The sequence below is a fragment of the Physeter macrocephalus genome, chromosome 21 (genome assembly GCF_002837175.3).
Source record: "Physeter macrocephalus isolate SW-GA chromosome 21, ASM283717v5, whole genome shotgun sequence".
Lineage (NCBI taxonomy): Eukaryota > Metazoa > Chordata > Mammalia > Artiodactyla > Physeteridae > Physeter > Physeter macrocephalus.
The window spans coordinates 5908310-5914594 of NC_041234.1; the positions used below are offsets into that span (position 1 = coordinate 5908310).

The following is a 6285-nucleotide window of genomic DNA, read 5'->3' on the forward strand; positions in this document are numbered from 1 at the left end:
GCTCGAACCCGTGTCCCCTGCATTGGCAGACGGATTCTTAACCACTGTGCCACCAGGCAAGTCTCGGTATACTTAGGTTAAAGCAAAATGTACTTAGGACTTCCCTGGTGGCGCAGTGATTGAGAGTCTGCCAGCCGATGCAGGGAACACGGGTTTGTGCCCCGGTCCGGGAAGATCCCATATGCCGCGGAGCGGCCGCTGAGCGTGCGCGTCCGGAGCCTGTGCTCCGCAACGAGAGAGGCCACAGCAGTGAGAGGCCCGCGTACCGCAAAAAAAAAAAAAAAAAAAAAAAAAAATGTACTTAGACCCGGCAGGCATGGGCGGGGGCGGGGGCAGGGGCAAAAAAAATGTACTATTTCAGACAAAAATGAGAAAACTATATACTTGTAAATAATTCAGAGAAAAGGATAAACTTTCAGAGAGAATGAACCTATTTTTAAAATATTAATATTAAAGCATACTGAAAGTGCAAGACCTTTATGATTAACATGGCGCCATGCCAGGTAATATACTCTAAAACCAGAAGAAGTGGAGAGAAGTGAATTGTTTTTGCAGAGTGGATCTTAACAGTAACTGCTGCATAATGATTTTAGGCAGATTCTCAGAGCCTGACAGAGGGGAGTCATGGGACTGGTTGAAAGAAGAAGCTGAAAACTGAGCCAAAGAAGATTTTAAAATAAGAGCTGTGTCAACATGCATACATTCACTTGCTTTGAAGAAGCTGCAGTAGGATCCAGGAACAGCAAAAAAGAATATTTACTGTTTTGCCTTTGCATGCCAAAATGTAATCTCTCCTTTTCTTCTACCCTTCCCTTAAAGCAACAATTGTCTGCATGTAGAATGAGTGTGTTTTAAATGAACCATTCAGTGCTCTTTTCTGCTCTCATTTCCAGTACTGAGTGACAACATGATAGACTAGAAGTCTCCTGACTTTGGAGTCAGACTGATGCCCGCAATTGGCCTCAGTGTCTATGTCTTTTTACAAGGAATGAACCTTGCTGGGTTGGGAGGATTAGAAATGACATATGTTAAGAACTCACAGTACTTTACAAATACTGTGGCCCATAGTGGACATTCAATAATGGAATCTGCACATAAGGACAATGTAGTTTAAAGAAAAGAGCCCTGGCCTGGGAACTGGGGCACCAGGGTTCTGTTACCCAAACACTGGGTTCATCTCTTGGTGGGTGTCAAGTCAAAAGACACAACCAAGCTAAAGATCTATTAGGAGAACCACTGACTGAAGCCACCTGCCCTAGCCAGGCCCGATAGTAACCACTTGCGTGAGTTCTCTTACAACAGGATGCCCTGGTGAGGAACGTGGAACTGACAAGCTACCACTAACCGGAATTTGGGAAAGGTCAAAAGGAGAGAGGAGAAACCAGTCCATATGTCCTACTAACCTCCCAGAATCCTTCTCGCTGGAATCCATCTTGGCTGAGTGATGCACATGCCACCAGGAAGGACCCTGAGTCAGAGTGATTGGCCAGAGACAACCAGGAAACTAACCCCATTACCGTAAAACCCGAGACTGCAAGCCACGTAGCAGAGCAGTTCTCCTGGGTTCCCGTACCCTGTTGCTCTCCACCTGGGCGCCCCTTCCCAATAACGTCTCTTGCTTTGTCAGCACGTGTGTCTCCTTGGACAATTCATTTCCAAGAGTTAGACAAGAGCCCACTCTCGGGCCCTGGAAGACGTCCCCCTTCCTGCAACAAATGGTGACTCTGGTGGGCCTCTTCTTCGCTACGACTGACATCCTGGCCGCTCAGGGTACTCAGGAACCAGCTCGCCTGCTGACAGACCAGACCCACAGGCCGCAACCGGGACCCTTTTGTCCCTGGTCTCCTTCTGACACAGATGACTGGCCAGAGCGCCCTGACCAGGTAAGGAACAAGAGACTTTATTGCTCTCTTTCCCCTTCCCTCTTCCCTTACTCTTTTCAACCCCTCCCCTCTACCCTTTTTTCTTCTGTCCTGGTCCTGGACGCAGGAGTCTAGTTGAAGGGCCTCAGCCTAATCTGAGGGTCGGAGCCTGATCACCTCCAGTGGGCAGAGAACTCGAAATCTGGTCTGGTATGTGGTATCTGGTTTCTGGTTTCTGGTAGGGCCAAGTTCCCATCCTGCCTTCCTGGAAGCCCAGGGAAAAGTCCCGTAACACCTGGGCATCTGCAGGTGGCAGGAGATATCCGTAAGGCCATCCCTTTTATCCCCCTCCTTCCCCTCTTCTTTCAACCTCTTTTCCTCCCTTTGAAATCTCTGAAGACCTGAGATATTTCTGTTTACTCTGTCAGTACTCGGATCTGAAGTTTTGTGTCTCTGCAGGAAGTTTTCTGAGAGACTGTAATCTTGTATTTAAGGGAGTGACTGATTAGGACGGCCGTGCCTGTGGCCTGTGTGCGTTTTATGCTTTGTGTTCTGTGTTGTAATTTGTGATGGCCATTCTGCCTTGTGAAATGGGAAATTCTAGTTCTGTTCCACTGTGAAGCCCTCTTGGGCAAATTCTGTCTTACTGGAAAGATTTTAGCTATGAACCTATAACTAAGAAAGAGATATTTTACTACAACATCGTGTGGCCACCATATTATTTAGACTCCAGAGAAAGTTGGTCTAGGTAAAACTCTTGAAAATTCCAAAACTGGTTCTTTTTGCATATACAGTTAGTAAAAGCAAGCTTGATAAAACATCTTTTCAGAATTCTGACCCTGAGGGAAGAAGTCCTGCTAGGAGAACTTGACTTTCTCTCCCTGTGCCTTGAGGCCAGGGCTCTCAGGATCACTTATCTAGACCATCTCTAATTCCTGAGACTGAAGGGAAAAAGAAGGTAAGAAGACTTAAATTTTACCTATTCCAACTGTTATTTATAAGCTAGTGAGTTTTATATTGTAATACCTGATTCATGACTAAGTTTAGAAATGAGGCTATGAGACCTCTGGTTGTGTCTGTCTATATGTTTATGTATGCATTATCTTTGTTTTTACCTTTGGATGGTATTAACAAAATTAATTTGTAAGTGAGCTCTACTTAATTGGATTAAAGGAAATAAAGCACTTACATAAATTCTCAGAAAAACACAGAAGGTAACTGGCCAGAATTAATTTTAGGTTCACGTGAACTGGGAAATATTCAGTATTAAATTAATACCTGGTATTAATGTTTAATCTTGTTGATCTAATTAATATGGACATGTATTTAGAGTCATCAACATCAAATATAATACCTTTATTGTACTTGGGTTTAATAGAAGTCAAATAAGACCTTATTATATCTGTTGTAAATTTTTCAGCAAGAAAAATAACTTGGTATGATGAAATTTTTATAAGTGTGTTAAATGCAAGTGAGATAAGAGCTTTTGGATGAACTTTTTAGGAATAATTATGTTTTAGAAATGTCTACTTGAAGATGATCTCTCCAGATATTTGGTAATGTGAAATTTTACAGTTGTGTTAAGTTAAATGATGGAAGTTTGTTGAATAGCTGGGTCATTCCCAAATAAAATAAGATACTGAGACATCAATTACTAAACAGAGAAACTAAAGATATTTAGGACTATTAATGAATAGGTTTGGTGCCACCCTGAGATGTTCTCTGTAAGAAAGCAAATGTGGGACTTCCATGGTGGCTCAGTGGTTAAGAATCTGCCTGCCAGTGCAGGGGACACAGGTTCTATCCCTGCTCCGGGAAGATCCCACATGCTACAGAGCAACTGAGCCTGTGCGCCACAACTACTGAGCCTGCACTCTAGAGCCCATGAGCCACAACTACTGAGGCTTGTGTGCCTAGAGCCCATGCTCTGCAACAAGAGAAGCCACTGCAGTGAGACACCCATGAACTGCAATGAAGAGTAGCCCCTGCTCACTGCAACTAAAGAAAGCCTGCACACAGCAGCGAAGACCCAATGCAGCCAAAAATAAATAAATAAATAAACAAACAAACAAATAAATAAATAAATAAAATAAAACTCCCTCTGCTTTAAAAAAAAAAAGAAAAAAGAAGGTATGAGGAATAGAATTGCATTTTATTAGTGAAAAGAAAGTAAGTCTGACTGAGAGCTGGTTGTTTCTGGATGGAAGAAAAAGTGATGGATACAGAAAGTGTTGGAAGATTTTTGGGGAGTGGACCCTGAGGAAAGAGTTTTGTGCATGGTCAGGACTGGCTAAGTTTAGAATAAATTTAATTGATTGAATGAATTTTAAAAGTAAGCTGGTACAAAACTTGAATTTGGCTTTTCTCTCTGTTAAGAGAACAAGTTTTCTTAAAATGTTGAACTGCCTTTGATAACAGATTTTAAGTTTCTTTATCTTTTAAGTGATATGTTCTGTATTTGCCTTTGAAATCTTTCATTGTTACTTTGGCTAAGTGAATAACTATTGTTTCACAGTGACCTGTGATTCTATCTGACTGAGTGTTCTAAACCCTTTTGATATTTTTCTGACAAACTTTCCAAATATCAAATTTTAATTACAGTTCTTTTGACCTCCAGCTAAGTTCGAGATGCTTTAGAAGACCCATGAAGCATCTCACAGAGAAATATTTCATCAGTATGTTAAATTACAATACATGGTGAGCATTATTACATGAGTGATACACTTTTAAAAAAAATATACTGTATGGAACGGGAAGTGGAGTCCATCCGCGATGGCCTCTAACTTTAAGAAGGCAAACATGGCATCAACTGCTCAGCGAAAAAGGATGAGTCCTAAATCGAAAAAGGATGAGTCCTAAATCGGAGCTTACTGAAGAGCAGAAACAGGAAATTCGAGAAGCTTTTGATCTCTTTGATGCTGATGAAACTGGGACAATTGATGTTAAGGAACTTAAGGTGGCAGTGAGGGCACTGGGCTTTGAACCCAAGAAAGAAAAGATAAGAAAATGATAAGCGAAATTGATACGGAAGGGACAGGAAAAATGAACTGTAGCTACTTTTTGACTGTGATGAGTCAGAAAATGTCTGAGAAAAATACCAAAGAAGAAATCCTGAAAGCTTTGAAGCTCTTCAATGATGATGAAACTGGGAAGATATCGTTCAAAAATCTAAAATGTGTGGCCAAGGAGTTGGGTGAAAACCTCACCAATGAGGAGGGGCAGGAAATGATTGATGAGGCCGATAGAAATGGAGATGGAGAAGTCAATGATCAAGAGTTCCTGTGTATCATGAAGAAGACCAGCCTTTATTAAGATCAGTGTCATCTTTTTTTAAAAAAATTTTATTTATTTATTTTTATTTTTGGCTGTGTTGAGTCTTCGTTGCTGTGCACAGGCTTTCTCTAGTTGCGGTGAGCGGGGGCTACTATTTGTTGCGGTGCGCGGGCTTCTCACTGTCGTGGCTTCTCTTGTTGCAGAGCATGGGCTCTAGGTGTGCAGGCTTCAGTAGTTGTGGCACACGGGCTCAGTAGTTGTGGCGCACGGGCTTAGTTGCTCCGTGGCATGTGGGATCTTCCCAGACCAGGGCTCGAACCCGTGTCCCTTGCACTGGCAGGCGGATTCTTAACCACTGCGCCACCAGGGAAGCCCAAGATCAGTGTCATCTTTTATACCGCAAGCACATGGAACTCGATTTCGTGCCTGCTGTTGTGTGAAGCCTGGTTTTTGAGAACGTAAATTATTTTTCCCCCACTGACCTCTCTGTATGACTTTAGTAATAACTCTGAATCTATTTTCACCTTTTGAAAGTGTTCTTTGAAACTGAGTTTCTTTGTAAGGTGACCTGCTGACTGCTTTAATTCCCCAGGGCAGAACGAGAGCACGTTAGAGTGGAGAAAAGGGTCTTCAAGCTTTTGCCCACCAGCTGTTCTGCCTTGTATCGCTTTGTCCCGCATTCCCACATTTATGCCACCGCAGAACAACTTCTTCACAAGCACATGTTGTACCTGTGTCACCACAAGCAGGGGGCATCTCTTCAATGGTTCCAATTTTAATTGGTGCCTGAATGCAGCTTTCTCTTTTATAAAACCCAGTGAACTCTCTTACTTGCATTTGGATGTGTGTGTGTGTGTGTGTGTGCTATTTGTTTTGTCTTCAAATAAAGCCCTTCTTATTTTGAAAAATATATATATATACTATATGGATGTTATTATTCTAGAAATTACGTGGAATTCCTAAAAATCTAGTATGTCCTGGTAAAATGTTGCCAGTCGGGCTTCCCTGGTGGCGCAGTGTTTGAGAGTCCGCCTGCCGATGCAGGGGACACGGGTTCGTGCCCTGGTCCGGGAAGATCCCACATGCCGCAGAGCGGCTGGGCCCGTGAGCCATGGCCGCTGAGCCTGTGCGTCTGGAGCCTGTGCTCCGC

General features: G+C 42.9%; 1 pseudogene; it reads left to right on the forward strand.

Moving 5' to 3' along the window:
• Positions 1-6018, forward strand: part of LOC129391753 (centrin-2-like) — an 18246-nt pseudogene extending 12228 nt beyond the window's left edge.
• The last annotated feature ends 267 nt before the right edge of the window (positions 6019-6285 follow it).